We start from the raw sequence: 20,072 nt of genomic DNA on the forward strand, positions 1-20,072 counted from the left end.
AATAATTCACCCGCAGAGAGCTCATTTGCCCATGGAAAGATGGTGGAAAGTGCATCGCGTCTAACTGGAGGCAACATTTGCTGGATGATGCCGACAACGTCCGTCAAATTTTGATGGCTGGACGATGAAGCTCCGTCGTAAATCCAGATACATGCCACCATAGAAGGAGTGCAACAAGGAACAGTGTTCCCTCGTTCATCGCGGGTGTTACGTTCCAAAAACTACCCGCGATAATGGAAATACGTGTTATTTAATTATTTTTTAAATTCCCGTTATATATATATATATATATATATATATATATATATATATATATATATATATATAGTTTTGGTATGAGTTTTAGTTTATTATGTATGATTTTTCATTCATCATTTAATTTTTTTCCATTAAAAGTATGTTTTTTTTTTTAAATTTACTTATACAGCAAAGTATGTTTTCCATCTCCGGAATACAATGTCTTGGAGCGACGGGACAGACACCATTGGAATGGTCTCGTCGAGACGAATGCGGTCAGACATAGGTTTTGGTCGCAAAGACCAAAAAAATAAACCAAAAAGCATGGAAAGAAGAGAAAAAAAATAAAGGCATGCTGTAAAAAAAATTTGCGAAACAGCGAAAGATGAACCTGCGATAAACGAGGGAATACTGTAATCCATGAACAGTGACATGCCAAAGGATTGATGAGGATTTTTGGCAATTTCAACGGTGGATGAGTTTGAAATATCGCAGAAAGAAGCAGACTACGAAGGAGATAATCCAGTGAGCTGTCTGATGAGAATCTGAAAGTGGCAGCCAAGTGGGTGGAGGAAAGAAGGGGAGGGGGGGAAGAAAACAAAAATCACCTGCCATTCTACCTTGTATGCCACTGATTCACATATCAGAATCATAGCATCAGACTCCTCCCCGAGTGCCACCACCTGTTGCGTGCCATCTACGATAAAGTGAGAACCTTGCTGGGATTCTGGAAAGCGTTTCTTTTGTCTAGTAGAAGTAAATCCCAGCACGCATCAAGCAAGGGTACACGTAATCACGAGTAACTTCCCCCTTTTTCCTCCTCCGACTATTCCTGATTGCAAAAGTCACTCATGGCACCATCATTCAGTTCCGCTCCGGCAGGCGAAGGAATACCTGAGGGGGCCCGAGTCGCTCATTTGTTTTTCCTGCGTCTCTTCCATCAGAGGGCAGCAGGCCTCATTAGCGTTTTTGCCCCTGTAGGGTCCCAAAGCCCTGCAACCTGCAGCAAACCAACCTCCAACGGGCCCTTGGGCTTGGCGCCCATAACACAACAAACCACCGAAAGAAAAGAATGCGCTAGCATCCCTAATGCCCAAATCTTTACCCTTCAAAAAGACAATTATGCTAATGCCAGGAATCATTTGCCATTCCATCTCTGATTTAATGCAGCCTTTTAGTGCGGGAAAGCTAATTAGAGGCTTTAATTAACATGTGCGACACAAACTGAAGAGAAGTGCGAAGGAGCCTGTCGATCACGCAGGAGCGCTGCAAGAGCCGGGTAAGGAGCAGGGAAAGGAAGTCTGAAAGCTATGCAAATGAGACGTGAGACCACCGCAGGGGAGGTGCGGATCGCTGCCGCTACAACGCTTTCTGTAAATATCACCGCGACCCGCAGACAGAACAGAGTCATTTCATTAACAGCGACGGAAAGGTGTCCCCAGCACCCTTGCCCGCCAGGGTCAACAGTCAATGATGCAACCTTCGCTAAGCTCGGGCGCAATCATTAAGCCCCTGTCAAAACACAGGATTCCGGGCTGTGATCCGTAATTTCGTTCAAATATGACATCCACGGGCAATTATCTGAGGATAAATGTCCAAAGTCACCAAGCTATAGCCACACATTTACAGATAACAGGACTGTATAAGACCTACCATGAGATACGTCGGTTTATCCGAAAATTGTTTCAGTGTTGTGGTCAGAACTAGACAGGTTCTTTCAGAATAAAATCATCCCACAAAACATTTTGAGCCTTCTATTTCAAGAATGCAGGGAGTCAGAGTTACGTCGGAGTTCCATTCCTATGTTAGCGGTGTAAGTCGAATTTCAACTTAAGTCAAATTTCCCCATTAAAGTCAAATATTTACATCAAAATAATTTGCAATAAAAAAAAAAATCATCTAAAATACATTTAAAAAAATGCTGTATTTACCATTACTGCTTAGAGGTGGATGGAAAAGAAGGGGTGGGGGCTGATGTGGAGGGGGAAACAAAGAAAAAAAGAGGGCAAAATAGCCAAAGATACTTCCACAAGTGCACAAGCGCTAGCACTAGCTAAGGGCTAAATAGCGGACGAGGGGAAAACACTGCAGGCTATGGTGGACCAGGAGCCAAAATGGTGGACCGGGCGTAACAGTTGTAAATTGAAAGGCCTTAGGTCGAGTGCACCTTAACGCGAGGACTCCCTGTATATATATTATTTTTTCCTCATTAAAACCCTGATGTATATTATCTGACACATGCATTGCACAGATAATCCATCAGATGGGAGTATCACCCAGCTGATGGCTTTTCCAGCAACTTTGCCCCGATTGAGAAAGGAGAGACATCCAATACTTAACAGTGGAAAATGTTTTTTTTTAAATAATATGTTTGATATGTCTGTTTATTATATTTTTGACAGTTATAAATGTACGAATTTGAAAGCATTGTGACCGGATGTATCAAATGTGACACAATAGTCATATGTGGAAGTTGATTTTCAAATTGTGTTTGTTCACAAGGACCAATAAGTACTCTATTTACAAAGAAACTGAATTTTCTCTCATACATTTCATGGTTCAAGCTTTATAGGGTTAAAATATATGGCAACACGTGGACACATGAATCATCTCAGTCAAGCAGTATTACTCACGGCAGTTTCTGCAGTGCTACGAAGAAATTAGATTGAGCCACAGGGAGAAGAAAGATTGCAGAAAGCTGATGAAAATAGGCAAAGTGGTGGAAATGTACCTTTTAAGGTGTCGGGCAAACAAATAGTCCGTTTTTATTTACTTTGACTGAGCTTTCAGCAACTATGGAATAGATTTACGCCTTCACTGGGATTGCTTCACAGGCAGTCTGATACTCAATTTAAAAGATATTTCAGCTCTTTATTCCCCTCCCTTTGTTTGCCTGCCTTAAGTGCTTTGTGTTTCTTTGGGTGGATTTCATTATAAAAAGGAAAGTGCAGAGGATTACATTTTCAGTTGTGCTGCTTCAACTTAGATTAGCTTAAGGAATGTGATACTTTTCTCGAGAATCTTTCATTTTCTTGTAAAGAAGTTTTATGGATATTAACTCTGTATTATGTTGGTTATTCCAATGAAGATTTACTTTTTTAAAAATAAATATTAGTTCTTTCACAGCCGTTGCCCCTCTGCTAAAGCTCTCTCGGCATAAATTTGTTTACATGTTTTCAGTTTTCGCATTTACCCTCCAGCTTTCTCCACTTGGGGATCCGTGCAGCAGCATGGAGGTCACCAGTGAAGTGAAAAGTGGAGATTCTTGGATGTTTGACTTTGTACCACTTTAAAATTCATAGAAAATTTGTCCCCTTAAGTCCTGGGTGTGGGTTGCTTTTTTTTTTCTCTCTCTCTCCCAGTATGACCTTTCAAGATACTGTACACATACAGCCAAAATAAATAATAAATGCATGTTTTCCCACCAGTACTGGTATTGAACGGAAGCCTGGGATTTACGACCTAATGAATACAGAAGCGGGAGACTCTTGCTATAAAGCATCATAAATTCGGCAAAGAATCGTTTGTCTTGTCACAACTGAGACGTCAAATGCTGCTCACACTCTATAATGGCTCATCTAAACTACCATCGATCATTTTGCATCCATTCCAGATTTTTCTCGAAGGAGCCAGTAAGGGCATTCAGGCCCACCTGTGTGTGTGCTCAGGAGTCTTCTCACTGGTTTCCGTTTCTTGATTGTGCTCCTTTGCAACACCTGGACCCTAATGGACAAAATTGCGCCGTTATTGCCATCATTTCATACAATTTGAAAAATGTATTTGTATGCAATTTTGTGTCAAACTTCAGTTTGGTGGCCGTTGAGTGTGATTTATGGATTGTTTGAAAATATGACAATCACGTCATACGTGTGTGAAATGTTCAACACTACTGTACAGCAAAGTGTACTTCAAAGGTATTTTCAGTTTATATTTCGTGAAATTCAGCAATAAATGGTACTTAGCTGGTTCAGATGAAAACTGAAGGGTTAGGACCGGTGAACCACTGGAGCAATAAGGCTTTCCTGTAAATGTGAAAAATGAGCTCTCGTTATGCAAAAATCCAATTTCCGAAAAAGAAGGCCCTCCTTTTATACAGGGCGCCTTCATTTTCATATCTGTCTGCGAGGGCAATAAGCTCAAGAGAATTCTCATTACATCGGTACACAGTATTTTATATAAAACGCTCATCTGGAAATCAATATAGTGTGCAGAGGCTAGGATAAAAAAAAAAAAAAAGGTTGTGTTGCTGCGGCTGGCGTCAGAAGGGCCTTTATAGTGAACTTGATTAAAAGAAAATTGCTTTCAAGTGCTCTCAGCAGGCCGGGAGGTTGAGTGGGTGAGCCCTTTCATGCAGTGCTGCTTGAGTTTCACAAACTGGGCTCGGGAAACAAGATGAAGAAATGCCGTGAAAGCGCCCAAGGACAATAAGTGTGTGCCGGCACTGGCGACGGGGTGGCGCAACATTAGCGCCGCCGCCGTCGTCAATACTTTTGCTTTGGTGTCTCACTACAGGATGTCGGGGAAATTGATTGAGTTTCTTCCTCCTCACATGAAGTGAATATTACTTTGTATTTATTTATTTTTTTTGCCTTTTTATATGAGCAAGTGTGCAGTTATTGTCTGATGCCCTCTGCAATATATTGGATATTCCTCAATCACTGTCATTCATCAGTGGAATTGCAGGAAAACAAACCGCAGGAAGACGTGTGCAAAGCAATATTTGTGAGCTTGTCACGAATTCACCTGACAGGAATATCAGATTCAAGGGGCCCTTAATTTTCTAGCTGTCAAGAATGTGGAATTTATTCCCCCTTAAAATCAGAATGACAGCGACATATCAACCGTCTCCCTGTTTTCCCTGAAACGTTCACGCAATTGGCTTTTAAAAAGGGACGGCGCACCAGTGAATAATTCAACTACTTCATTTTAAAGGAGTCTGATATCTTTCTTTTTTTTTTTTTTTTACTGCGAGCTGCCCTTTAGTATTTGAATATGATTGTAAATCCATTACGGCGCTAGTTTTAACTTTTACAACTGCTTTTAAAAAATTACTGGGAATTGCATTTGATTTAAATATCAGCCCCAGCTGCCATAACCGCCAACAGAGGGAAGATAATGGACTGTGACTAACAGGTGCTTCTGGACCGTTAATCTGCATAAAAATGCAGATTTATTAACACGTTTGTTGGCTTGTGACCTCACAAATAGTCCCTGCAAAACGCCTGAAAATAGCGATACCGCACCACAACACATTATCAGTACTTACCAGTCATACAATCACCAACATGCATGGCGGCCCCTATGAAAAAATTGGCACCCGCTGTTGGAAAGAAATACAAAGGACGCGAGTTATTTTTTGGCATGTTAATTTCAAAAGAATGAAAAACATGATGGCAGGGTTGAGCATCTAAACATGCTAACTGTTTCTCGTAATGCTAGGATAAGCTAACAAGTGGTTCGCATTCAGTGTTACGGCTAAGGAGAATGAGCATCCAAGTGTGAATCCAAAGCCTCCTGGCACTTGATTTATTTCAGTGGGCAAAGATCTTATTTTGAGCTGACACGATGCGCGCCGGAGCTGACAGTTGTACTGACTTGACATTAAGACAGAACACGTAGCCCGGAGACAGACACGGCGTTGGGGACACGGCGGGACACTCGAGTGACCACGCTCAGACGGGTGAAAACGCCCGCCCTGACAAACTCATCCCGCACGATCGATAGCTGCCGGGACGACGCGCCTTCTCGTCACGGGCCGGCGAACACGCCGCCGCCAAGGTCTGCGAATGGAAGATAGGCCCCCGGAGGGGAGGGAGGCTTGATTTACGAGCCAGCGTCAAAATGGAGGCACACTTGCCCACGTACGGCGGACCGTCTTCCTGCCTCATCAGTCTTCCCTGCCGTTGTACCCGTCGTACGCCGTTTTTTGTTTGCCTGGCTTGGTGACAGCGGGTGTAGGCTGAGATGAGATAGTTGACATTTTGAGATCAATGGACGCAACCCCGTTGTTGGCCTCATGTTCGAGGAAATGAAACCTAGGAACGGGGATATTATAGTTTTGGAATTTTTCATTTCAGTTAGTTTTTATTTCGTCTTGAGTTTTGTTTTTAAAATTAAGTTTTCAGGGAGGTCCTGATAGTTTTTAAGAGTTTGAGTTATTTAATAAATGCTTAGTTTTAGTATTATTTTTAGTTTTTTATGTGTATAATACTGTTTTTAAAAAACACCATGGGAACGACATCATCTGAAGGTGCTTTTGTATTGGCTGCTGTGAGATGACGTCACATCTGTGTGACACTTTCAAACGGCATTATTACGGTTAATGTCAAAATAAATCTACTTAACATGTAGAATCATCCCCAGTGGCTCATGCATTAAATTACCAAAGACTAAATCATAGGACAGTTTTGCTATAATCATAGTTTTAGTAAAATTAAAATGTAGAGTTTTCATTTTTTTGTTTATTTGTTTTTATTTCGTGAACGAAATTTGTTTTTGAATTTTATTTTTTTCGTTAGTTTTAGTTCACTAAAATAACCTCACCTAAGGAAGCAGAACCACGTCCGTCGACCAGATATTCTAAGTGGCAGAAAACACATGAGGATGACAAACATAAGAACTAGCGGTGACACCGGACTACCGTCGCTTATAAGCAGATTCTGATAGTTCAGTTGGTTCAACCGTTTTAACCCTAAAACCCAATCGACGACAACTCTGCAAGTACATTCATTTCTGGATTGTACTCGCTTCTCAGCAGATTCTGATAGTCCTAGAGGTTCAATAGTTTTAACCCAAAGACTCTTAAGGATGTCAAAGACGTCTTTGCAGGTACAGTGCCGACTTTCCTAATCAAGTATCAACCACTGGATCTGTTCGTTTGCAGTCAATCTGGTGGATTAAACTGCAGGCTTAACTAAAATGTATATATAAGGTCCCAAAGGAACTGATCAGTAAGCATCCTTTTAAGTCCCTCCAATGTACTTGATACAGCCACCCCACACCCATGGTGCGCAAAGACTCCCTGCCTCCCCATCCCTCTCCTGGGGCATATCAATATTCATAGGTCTGCCGGGTGCGTTTGCGCGACGACTGTCTCATTAGCCTTTGATTCCCGAGCACGAGGGCCTGTCAAGCGCCGGCAACACATGAGCGGCGTTTGAAGTGCGCGGAACAGCTGCTCGCATTGATCTCCAGCCACTTTCTTTGTGCGCCCAAGTCCACTCGCGCGCAGATGCTGCCCCACAGGCAACCATGAATACATGCATCGGTTAGCGTCGCACGCCGGGCCCGTCGCAACAGCTGCCAGGGATGTATTCCCGCCTCGTGGCGCTGTCACTCGAGCACGTTTCGCTTCGACGTGTCAATCATCGCATCTCGTTTGCGGGATAACGCGTCAAATTAGCTACATTAGTCATGCAGATGTGCCACGCGCGGGATGATCTTGTTCATATTTCACAGCCTTATCATCTTTATCATCTGCTATTAATAAATACAGGCAAGAAAGAAGCTAAAGATTCACATGTTATATGAGGTTGAGTTAAAAAAACAACAACTTCATATTTAAAAACTGGTCCAAGTGACCATCGACACTTTACTACTCATGCCATGAAAGAGAGGGCAGCCTGATGACATCATGACATCTGCACACTAGCGCCAAGACATTGCGCTAGTCCGCTCAATAATTGCACAGTGTTGTGCGCAATTGTATGGGCTGCATAAAGAGCACAGTAATAAAGACTGATTGGGGTGCACGGGTTGGGGCCATTGCCTCCCTGCAAAACAAGTTGTGCGGATCAATACGGTTGATAACATTAGGGCGACTTTAATAGCACTAATGAAGAGAGCGGTGGACAGATCGTGAGACCACATGAATGGTTTGTGGGCTGCGCAAACAATCACATTTGAACCAGGAACATGCATATTTTAAGACTGCGGAAAAGCATGCATTAATCAATCCTAACAGTGGAGTTAAGTTAGCACACACAAAACAGACATTCATCATTGACTACAGTATTCTTAAAAGCACGAGCAACAATGCAAAGTTTTCCGCTGGGAATGTTTGACTGTTATAAAATGCTATCAGTCTTGAAAATGACAATTTGATAAAATCAGACATCTTTTGCAACTCCACAACATTAGTGCGTTGATATGAGAAGTAGTTCATACCTCAAGAGCGGATGGCATTGCTCCTTCTTCAGAGGCGGGAAAGGCTTGTCTGGGATGGAGACTGAGGAGGAGATGCTGCTCCTTCGCCCTCGCCTCCTCTTTGCCTCTGACTCGGCTTGCGTCTCACTATCAAACCTCCCTCCGATTCACCCCCCCAACCACCCCACCCCCCACCACCACCACCACCACTCCCCTCCTCCAAACACCCCCTCCCCTTCTATCCTTTCCACCGACACCGCCCTGCTCCTCAAACTCTGTTTCACATGAAACTTACAGAAGCTTTGTTGCATTGTATTGTTCGAAAAATCACACCATAATAGAAATAAGTCTTATTCATTTGTAAAAATACAATGTTTGAGGGTTGGTTGCATCTTTATAATTAGTATTATATGTATCTATTGTATGTAATTGTACAGTATGTAACATGCCTGTTTTAATCAAATGGAGAAAAAAATAAAATAAAAATGACTTAAATTATCAATGGTCAGGGTACTATAGAAACCATTCTTGTATTTCATTTTCATTCAAATATGGCTCGATATAGTGGTGATAATTTGGCAGTAGAATTGCATAGGAAGTACAAAAGAGGTTGGAATCCGTGTTTAATGGGCTGAAAATTGGTGCTTGCATGGATTAATATAAATAAATAAAAGGAGTAAGGCAATTAAGGTTAAGCAGCAAAGTGCTTTGGGTAAAAATAAACCTCACTGCTGAGCCTTTCCTCGGCTATGAGTGGTGAATAAAATTCAGTTGTTACCTCCCAAATTTTCAGTCCAGATGTCCGCTGGTAGATTCCACAGCCCATCTCTTCTTTTCTGCGCTCCCTCTCTCCCATCGAGAGCCCTCCCCTGCCTCTGCCCCCGTTTCCATAGTGACACTTTCCCCGACTCCAGCTCCACATAATCAAGTGAGCTGGGGTGGGGGTTGCATGCAGGAGCGGAGAGCTGAAGGAATGGCAAAGATGAGGAAGATGAAGGGGGGGGAGAAAACGGGGCAAACAGCAGCAAATAATGAACACAGAGAATGTCAATGACGGTTTGTCTGCAGCAAACGGCGGTTTTGCTTCCGCCGCCTCATGTTGGGGTTCAGATCAGGTACTTAAGATGTTGCGGCATATGGCTGACATAATTATCATGCTCATCAAACAACAGGACGGCCACTTGCGCGCGGTGTCAATGCTCCCAGCAGCGAGGAGATAAATCATAGGACGTGATCAATCTGAATATTAATGACAACGCAGCTCAGCGTGCGTGCTCGGCGCCAGGTGGAGACGAGTGGAAACCTCCTCCAGTGAGAGGAATAAAATCATGCACATAACATGCAGGCAAGACTGATTCCGCTGCACCATTTCAAGGGACAAAATGTGGTTAAGTCACTCATGGTCCCCAGGAGAAGGACTCCTCATGACTCCTGATGATTTTTTTTTTTTCTAGCTCCTGGATGGATTGCATTGAAAATGGGGTTTGACATTCACAGTTTTAAGACGTTAAAACCCAATGACTTTCTGTGAGCTGCCGAGTCCCATCACCGGGGCCATCATCATATAAAAATGTTCACTAAAATATCAGCATTCATATGATGGGCTAAAAGCTAAATTGATACAGATGTGCTCAAGTCAGATTTGAAGTAGCATCACAAATTTTGAGTGCAACTAATAGCATATCCCCATTAGCCTCAGACTTTAAGTGAACGATGATGCATTTTGTTAAGTGCTAATTTGCAATCATGGACTTTATACATTTAAACCTATCGCAGTTTAGAGGTATTTTTGTAAGCTCTATAAAGAGTAGATGGTTAAAAACCCTGGCAATTCAACTGGAAATAATAATAGGAAATACCGGTAATATCAAATATGCACGCGTTTATAGATGCTATACAATTAAACTTACCTTTTAATCATTGTTGTTTTGGTCGTTTTAGAAAGTGTGACTGAGCTGGCTGCTTTGACTGAAAATCTCCGGGTAGAATCAGGGGGCGCTGGAGAGCACAGAAAAAGTCCATTAGTTGAAGAGGATGATAGGAGAAAACAACGTTGTCTGAAAAATACAATATTGACATATGCCAATAAACTTATATACATGCTTATTTTGGTTATTTGACAGTATTTACCACATAACCACAAACATGCACACATTTATACATTTCTATGAGTTGTAGTAGCTGCTATTAACATGTAGGGATGCAACGATAACGACAATGTCTGGATATCACAATATTCAAATTGCCACAATATATCATTGTCATGTCGCGACACTAAAAGCAGCCCATCTGTTCAAAAAGACAGGCTGATTTCCATTTGTGCAGTTCTAGCACCCTCTGGTGGTGAGTTTTTGTAGCGCAGTTTAATTTTCACAAGGCATGTTTTGGCCCTTCTACGTTTCAAATCCACACTAATGGTCAGATGAAGGGAATCGTAATATGCTTGTGAACAGAGTCAACATGTGGAGGAACGCAATTTATTGTATGTATTAATTTCTTAATTAAATTAATTATTAATTTTAATAAAAAATGTATTACTTTATTGTAATATGTGTATTAGTGCCTCAATATATATATAATATTTATATTCATATTTTTTTTATTGCTGTAATGTACAAAAACACAATTTTGTGTGTGTGTGTGTGGGGGGGGATTGTATGAGCTCATTTTTTTTTTTTTTATTATAATATTGTGACCTCCTCCCCACAATATCATGATATCGTATCGTGATGTTTGGCTATTGTTACATCCCTACTAGCATGTAGCCGCTAACATTGACCGCCCAGTACAGGTCACATCTCTCCTCTGCTAAAAGCTCCATTATTTACCACCACAGGAGGCCATTCATCTACTTTAGATACCACTGCTCCCCTTTTAAATGTGTCTCCGGGAGGAAAGGGAATGATTGTGTCGGCACAGATCATTATTTCGCCGAATTAATCACCGTTGGAAGGGATTATCGTCAGGCACCGGCTTTTCCGGCGTGATTAACGATACCGCGAGTGAACTTTTTCACTGTCGATCGATAGTACCGCGCGCACTAGTGTGTGCGTACGTGCCCCCGCCAGCAAGGTCAGCGTGGGCACGTGTGGGCCTGCAGGTGCAGATTGAGAGCAGCGATTAAAGAGGAATTTGTGCAGCGTGGATGCCAGGGGTTGTACGAGTATGTGCGCACGGGGATGCCGCAGTTTGCTATGAAACATGTCCGTTTGCAACCTTGAACGGCCAGCAGTGCCTTTACAAGCCGGGATGGACGTTCGGCATACCCTTGGTGCAATATTAAAACTGTTCACGGCTCAAAGTAGGCTAACAAAACTGACTGCAGCTCAGAACGGAATCATGCATCTTCAAAAATGACCACCTTCAACAAAAGAAAAAATTCTGGTCATTAAAATGATGTATTATTCACCAAAAAGTGGACAAAATAATTACTACAGCCACACCTTTTTTATTTTTTTTATCCAGATGCCCAAACCAACTGGCGAAGAAATTCACCTTGGAGGAGATATTAATGGGGAAATTATTCTTCCCCATTAAACATAATTAGCATTTTCCACTACTTTTGGGCACTCAAATTGGATTTGCATAGCAATAGTGTAAGTGTTGACACTTGGAAACAAAACAAAACATGCTGAACATAAAAACTGTTAAATGTGATTACAACCAGATTTATAGTTTTGCGTTTTGTTTTGTTTGTTTTGTTTTTCAAATTAAATTAGGTTTTAGGGTGGATTTCTCTCGTATTTTTTTTTAACACTTCATGTAGTTTCAATGTTCATTTTTATTATTATTTTTTTTTAAATATGAGTATTTGTTGAATGCATGAAAAAAAAAAAAAGTTTTGCTATAGTTAAGGGACGGGCATGTGACGATACTAGGAATCATTATCAGGCCACTACCTGGTCTTATTTTAGAGCATCAGTACTTGCTATCGGTACCCTCTTGCGGCCATGTTATGATCATGAACTACAAATTAGAAGAGAAAATTGCATGCAACGTCACAGAAAAATGCAAAATTGGGATGTATAGGTTTTTCTTTAAAATTATCCATCGTCGTTTGGAGGGGCAATTATGCCTTGTATCTTAAAAGTACTATAATATAATAGTATCCTATCAAGAGTTGAGTTCTCATACTGGTATTAGTCTTGGGGAGAAAAAAAAAAAGAAAGTTGTATCGAACATCTCTAGTTATAGTATGATATTTAAGTATGATTAAGTGAATTATCTGTCAAGAAAGCTACACACGTGACATAAGCAATCTCAATCCTATTTCTTTGGATTGGTCAGAGCCTAAACATCCATTTAGGCTGGGGATGTTGTCACTTATGTATATTTGCAGGAAAATTGCCCAAACGACAGGCAGAATTGGATGCCGGGCTCCCCACCCCCCAAACCAACAACATGGCTGTCATCCACTCCAGTAATAGCCCGACTACCTGGCCCAGTACAAACTTGTCTCTCAGATTTATGTCTGTCCAACTCCAAATCCCAATCTCAGCCTGTTAGCCATCCCCGGCTTTAGTTTAGCTGGCGGAGTGACTGACAGCCGGCTGATTGGGGCGCCGCGGATTCCGGTGCCCTCCAGTCAGATCGCGGAAGGATTGGACCAATTACCGCTCAAGGGCACAGAGACGAGGCACGCCGGGGTTGCGTGTACCCTCGGTTCACGCGAGGGATGCAGCAGGGAAGAGATTACAGGAACTCCATCAGCAACGGGCAGGTTATGTTCCAACGTAATTGGGTGGAAAAAGTCATCAGTGTGGCGAAGAGAATAAAGAAACAAAAGGAAGAGGCGGGCAGGGAATTGCCAGATAGCACGGTCAGCGTTTTTCTTTTTTCCTGAGCGTTTCTTTATCAGGCCATAAATACAAACAGACCGAATTAATTAAGCGTATCGCGCTAAACACTTGACATTATCATAATTGTGTGACTATCTATTCAAAGAACAACATGTTACCCTCCTTTTGAAATGCAATGCTCACATGCCATGAGTCAATATCATAAGTTGCCTTTGAGACATCCCCACAGCCATTTCAGTGAAAAAGAAAGAAAAGAAAATCAGATCTTTACAGAAGTGTATTGCATTCACTTTTTATAGAAAAAAATAACTATTTTTTTCCAACAAATTTTTTAGGGGAGCTTTGTTATTACTGTTTTTCTGATTTATTTTTTTTTTTTCCTGTTAGTATAAGGCCGGAGGCGGGGGCAGGGGGCTGTGGCCCCAGGGTGGTCACTATTTTTTATTTTTTTTTAAACAAAAAAAATAAAACAAAGCTGAACAAATCACCCACCCTGCCTCCAGCCTTATACTAACTGCCTACAAGCTGCATATGTCTCATCTGTACGTAGACCGTATAGTTGTAGTCTGCTTGCGAGATGGGAGTAACAAGATGGCCGCCCTGTGACTTCAACGGCTTGCACTAGCGCGTATGGGCTATCGGCTATCCAGTCATATGCACAGGTCAGTGGTCTGAAACAAGTCACTTGGAGTTCAGAGGTCTAAAACAAAAACAAACAAAAAAACAAAAAAAACAAAAAATACTCTGAAAAACAGAAGTTGGTGCTCTGTTTTTTGAAATATTTTTTTTTGTTTTTTGGTAAAAACTTTTTTTTTTTTTCCCTGTTTTCCCCAAATATTTTCCCCTGTTTCTCTGAATATTTTTTTCTGTTTTTATGATCCCCCCCCCCCCCCCCCCCCGCATTTTCTCTGAAATTTTTTTATGAGTGAAAAAACAAATATTCAGTAAAACAGAAAACAAATATTCAGAAAAAAAATACTGCAAAAAAGCTCCCCCAAAAAATTTGTCTGAAAAAGTTTTTTTTTTCCCCAATTAAATGTAGGATTTTCTATTGAACTTGATATTTATTGTATTATATAGATGTTACGTTGTTAGAAATGCATCCTGAGCAACCTGACACTTTTTCTTCAAAAAAGTAACAAACTCCATGATGTGTTTTCAGCATGTTATCATTAGCCAAAAATGCTAAAATTAGAGAAAAAAAAAATTGCTTATGTCCAGCCAGTCATTATTCACCACATACTCCTTGATGGATTCTGATAAGGACACCAAAGGCACTTTATAGTAATATTTGCCCTTGAAATTTGAATGAATGCACATTTTAGGATACGCAACACACAATATACAGGAGTGGGTCAAATTCTGTCAGCAGCCCTTTTTTTTTTTTTTTGTAAATGTGCTATAATGACTTCCGTTTCCAACAATATGGCTGAATTTGGGTCAATAAATACATACTTTATATTCAAGGATAAAGGTATCATTAACAGTCCAAACATGAAGTCCATCTGATCTCTGTTTTGTATTTGTGTATTTACTGCCAGTTTCGCATTATGTGCGCACATGTGCGTGTGTGTGTCTTCTTCCAAATGATGTCTTTCATCTCCCGACTTCAAATGTTGCCGTCACCTTCTTCCATTATCTGGCAGGATGAAGTGTGACACACAAGGCAGATTGTGTTGAGAACAAAGGACAAGTATTCCCCAACACACACACACACAGGTTGGAATGATCCTGACAACAGAAAATGATAACGGAATCACAGTTCTTCCTTGAGCTCTTGTGTAAATGAACAATTTGAGGACATAAAGCGTGTTCAGTTGTAATAATTAAAAAAAAAAAAAAAAAAAAAGATGAAGAAAAAAAAAAAAGCAACACATCTGCCGTGTTGCCTTGAAGGACTTCAAATGGAGCTGCCTGCTGCTCGCTGGCCAACAGCAGCAGACTGTGGCTGAGCTCAGAGAATATGTCCGCAGCCTATAAAGAGATGCCAGGAAAACCCCTCTGAGGATTTTTTTTATTTTTTTTTATTTTTTTTAAAGAAATCTAAATCCAGCCTGTGTGCAGTGCGGGGGGGACTTGCAATCCATTGAAATCAAAGCTACCCAAATCCTTGGCAAAGTAAAAGTGCATGGGATAAAACTGGATATTTACAAGGCTAGTTATCCCAGATCAGCTGTAAAAAATTCACACGATGACAGACAGTAGCAATCTTTCCAAATACATTTTGAGCAGATCCAGACACTGCTGTATTGGAGCACATGTAAAAATAGTGTTGAAAAGCTTCCTAAGTGCATCTTGCCAGCCACGTAATAGGAGTCCATGGCACTAATGTTATGATGCTTAAAGGGTTGATTTTCAGTATTTTGGGTAACACTGAAAAATGTGGAATATCAAGTATTTAAAAATGAGTCAATAGTTCTTGTGGTAGTTTTGAATGTTTGTCATAATGGAGATAGAAATGACACAGGAAAGTAGCAAAAACAGCAAGGTGTTTAAAAATGTTTTCCTTTTTTGAAGAAAAAAAAAAAAAAAAAAAAACTCATTCACTGCCTTTGACAAGTACCGTATACTTGACAATTGTATTTTTTAGACCGGGGATAATGGGGGAGACTGATTATGCTCCACTGTAAATGTCAAACTTGGAAACAATTTCACTGATGCCCAACCACCGATAGATGACATCATTGCCCCATTTTATACGAAATAAAAACAGTTTCAGAGTCTATGGGAGAAATGGCTGTATTTTGGCAAATCTACATTTTTCTACTGTCATTTATAAAAGAACGGGACAAGGCAAAAAGTAGGGAGTCTATTCTGTCATTTGGTAGATTCAGCTTATATATAATTATTGATCGTAATATCGCGTGGGTATTGAAAATTTTTAAATGTTCTAAAATGGCTGGCAGTGAATGAGTTAAACTTCTATAGCTAAATTTTTTTGTATGTTTATTTTAGGGGTGCTAAAATCAGTGTGTTAATTTAAAGTTCCTTTTAACTCCACTAATTTTACTAAATATTCGAAAGCCTGTATTAGGGGAATTCAAGTTGCAACACAGCGGCCACATAAATATGGGCTCAAGACATCACCCTAAATTTAAATACAACTTGACCGTCAAGTTGCATTTTACCATTTTAAAAATGTGCAGAATTTCACAAGTTATGTCATGTTAAATATGAATTTATATGAAAAGAAAAATGCACTGAGCTGTCACCAACATCTTACAAATGCAATTATGCCATCTAGTAGCAGAAAAATAAATAAATCAGGTTTTTTTTACAGCGTTTCTAAACTTTTAACAAAATCTTGTGAAAACATTGTATCAATGATGTAGCCATATTTTTTTATTAGTTTAACTTTTTGCCCCCACTTTTATGTAAACAGGAGTATGATCATTTGGGGAAAAAAAAAATTATTGCACATTTAGAACAGATATAAAATTTGCGAATAATCATGAGTTAACTAATAAAGTCATGCAATTAATTACTATTAATTTTAATAAACTGACATTTATTTTTCCCTCTTCAAATTTTTTTAACAGTCAAATTTGACCCCAAAATATTAGTAATCCTTCTCAAGACACATACAATGACCTAAATGCTAAGAAAATTTTAAATGAAGTCTCAGTAACTGCAATAATGTTCTTCATTTTACACAGATGGTAAAGAATATACACCTGTCATTATTGTTATCTGTCTGTCTGTCTACAAGACATGTAGGGAATATAACAACTCTAGCAAAAAGTATGTCGAGGTAGTACTGTTCAACAATGAGGCGGCATTCTGCTTCAATCAGAGAGCTGGGAAAAATATTCGCGCAACGGTCTCGTAGTAATAAACAGCAGTTATAATTTATAAAGATAAATGGAGGCCCGGGCCCCTAATCCAGAAGGGACACACAAATTAGTAAAACATAAACAAAATTAATATTGTGGAGAAAGATGGATGGAAGTGCATCATGGGAAATCCACAGCTCTCATTACAAAGCTCATCCGATCCCCGAGTGCAACCACTTTCTCTTGACTGCACCGACGTGGAGCATCACAGTGGACGTTCCGCCGCGTTTGTACGACACCGGTGCAATCAAGATGCCCATTAGCTCGTGCCACCGCTCGCCTGTCGTGAGTAACGAGCTTCTGAAAAGTGATGACTGTATAAGCACAACAGCCATTTCCCATGATGTCATTAGGGTAAGGGCGTCAACAGCCAACATTTGCATGTCACCAAGAGCAAGGCGTCTTCTCATGCTCATGAGAGGCGGGACATGGCGCAACCCCCAAAAAGATCACCCCAAGGATGGTGAGACAGCTTCATTAAAAGCGCAGCGCACTATGGCTTGTCACTCCTGGCAAAAAGGGGCGAGGCGGCCAAAGGGATGGCAAACAACAACACTGTAATAACGTTGACATTTAAAATAGGCTTTGGGTATCATATCCAATTTCTCCCCGTGCACCCTTAATTCCCTTTTAATTGCTTTGCCGTGCTGGTCGCCGAATGAGGCTGTCTCTCTTCATTTATGAGAGTGAGAGGACGGGGACACGGCGTGGATGCGTGTTGGCGGTGTGGGGGGTTCATCCGCTAAATGGGAGGCGCTGCCAAATTGCGCTGCCAATGCAAAGATAATTGGTCGCCCTTCCAAACCAAATCAAACACTTTATAAAAGAGCTTTGATGAAACACTTTTGGAGAGCCAACTCCATTTGATGGCAGTAATTAAAGAATTAAACTGATTGGGATGAGATGCATAATTAATGATCATCAAGTTGCAAAAACACTTCTGCATCTTCCTTAAAAGGAGGTGACTTAAATGGCAATCAATTCAACATTTTGGATGCCAAGAAGCGCACGACAATGATCAGTTTCTTGATTTAAAAAAAAAAAAAAAAATTCCCTTTCACCACACAAAATAATGGTGATATTTGCACTGATTGAACTATTTTACTATTCTAAAAGGTAAAGCACCCTATCGTGCATCTCTGCTCACTATACATACCACCACCCACACTCATTCCAGCCGTTTCATAAAACTCTTCCTTCTTAAAGTCAGCACTATTTTTGCTTGTATCTTTTCAAATGATAATCTGTTTTGATTGTCTTACCTGGACAAATAAATGTTAAATATAAACATAAGCGGTCCACTATAATGTGATGAAATTCACATCTAATGATGCCATTTTTTTTTTCGGCATAGTACAGCTGTCCCCAATCTGTTTCGCCCCATTCCCTGGTTTCACATAAGACATTTCGGCATAGGAAAACAAATGATTAAAAACTCATTTGCTCCCAAAAACGTATAAATACATTCTATTTTAAATGTTTAAAGTGTTCCAAAGACGTATTTATACATTTTTTAAGCTATAGTATCCAGAAGGCTTTGATGCAGCCTCTCAACTGCAAAGAACGTTAGAAAAAAAAAAATGGTTATTACACAAACGGCCAGCAGGTGGCAGCAGAGCAAAGGAGATTAACCAATAGATTTGTAAATAATGATGAAACTTAGATATATTGTAATGCTAATGCTAATTGCTGAAAAATGGAAACTGATAGAAATATACTTTTTTCCTGATGAAAGAAGAGACTAATCTTTCTTTTGGTAGGTTCCATGTTTTTATAGCCATATACAGTCTTCCCTCGCTATAACGCGGTTCACTTTTCGCAGTCTCGCTGTATCGCGGATTTTTTTAAGTGCAATTTTGCATATTTTTTTACAGTAATATACCCATTTTATAAAATTTATGAAGGTTTGAACATTGTCAATGTTTGAACAAGAGAGAAATGTGAGAACATGTAAATGCCTCAATGAGAAAAGTGTATAAATTGTGCGGTCGGGGATTTTAGAGCCTTAAAACATTTATAAGAGTTGTAAAACATAAAGCTAACTACTTTGCGGATTTCATTTATTGCGGGTATTTTTTGGAACCTAACCCCAGCGGAAAACGAGGGAACACTGTATGCTACAAAGAGGCGTGACTGTTTTTGCACATCAGTTTGGTTCCGGTTCGTTTTGCGACGTGTGGGCTGCTTCAAAATACTTGTGCTTCCTACTTTGTGCCCCTAGGTTGCGCATTCGCAACACGGACCGGAACCAAACTGATGTGCAAAATCACGCCCCGCCTCTTCCGTGGCATATACCCCATATAATACAATATTCTGTGGGCCCTGCAAAATAAGTCAAAATCCAACCCAGGATTAACATCCGGGAGTGAAGGGGATTGCTTCTGTGAAAATGGTTGCGAGTAAATAAGTTAAAAATACAACTCACCAGTATGCTCATTGTAGGCGTTGCATTGAGTGTGTGTCCATCCATTTTGTATTCAACAGAGATAGCAATCACTGTGACATAAACTTCTGTTTTCCTGTGAAATATCCTGCCAACGAGGCGACATTCTTCACACGTCTGTGCTGTAATAGCAGTTAGCCTAGCTAGTTTCGGCAATATAGTATAAAAAGTTCATAACAGCGGGACTCTAGAACAAGGGCAACGATGCAATGTTAGTGAAACACCGAATACTAAAGTCGACTTGTTGGCAGAGGTCGCGGGTTTAGTGAGAGATAGATGTTGTGCCCTGTAGGTCATTTATTGTTTTGTATCTGTGCTGCAGTATTGTTTTTCCTCTTTTCCGTGTGTGTATTATATGCGTTCGTGTTTGGTTAAGTGAAATTGGAAGCAGGTGTTGCCCATTCAGCCTCCTTGATTGCTGCGACGCGATTGGTCAGGGAAGTCCACCTGAACAGCCCGCCACCTGCACCCTCGCCTGCCCTCTCTCCAGCCAGCCCACCACCAGGAAAGGACAGGGACCGAAAATGTATAGGGCACTCAAAATTACCCACAATGCACTCTGAAAAGTAGTGAATGTGGTGTTCTTTAATCGAACGAATAAAACCTCGTGGGACA

General features: G+C 40.5%; 1 long non-coding RNA gene across 3 annotated transcripts in view; it reads right to left on the minus strand.

The window, feature by feature from the left end:
- Window positions 1-19,915, minus strand: part of LOC144004171 (uncharacterized) — a 50,244-nt gene extending 30,329 nt beyond the window's left edge. For 2 of the 3 annotated variants that reach the window (XR_013279221.1, XR_013279219.1), the window contains exons 1-4: window positions 8,404-8,547; window positions 5,504-5,557; window positions 4,201-4,259; window positions 3,890-3,960 (exon numbers count right to left, since the gene is read on the minus strand). This is a non-coding gene — a long non-coding RNA (uncharacterized LOC144004171). Of the gene's footprint in view, window positions 1-3,889; window positions 3,961-4,200; window positions 4,260-5,503; window positions 5,558-8,403; window positions 8,548-9,160; window positions 9,348-10,292; window positions 10,381-19,439 lie in introns of those variants that run through there. The other variant, XR_013279220.1, reaches the window with a different exon arrangement.
- Window positions 19,916-20,072: the final 157 nt, after the last annotated feature.

Source organism: Festucalex cinctus, chromosome 16, assembly GCF_051991245.1.
Source record: "Festucalex cinctus isolate MCC-2025b chromosome 16, RoL_Fcin_1.0, whole genome shotgun sequence".
NCBI classification, from domain to species: Eukaryota; Metazoa; Chordata; class Actinopteri; order Syngnathiformes; family Syngnathidae; genus Festucalex; species Festucalex cinctus.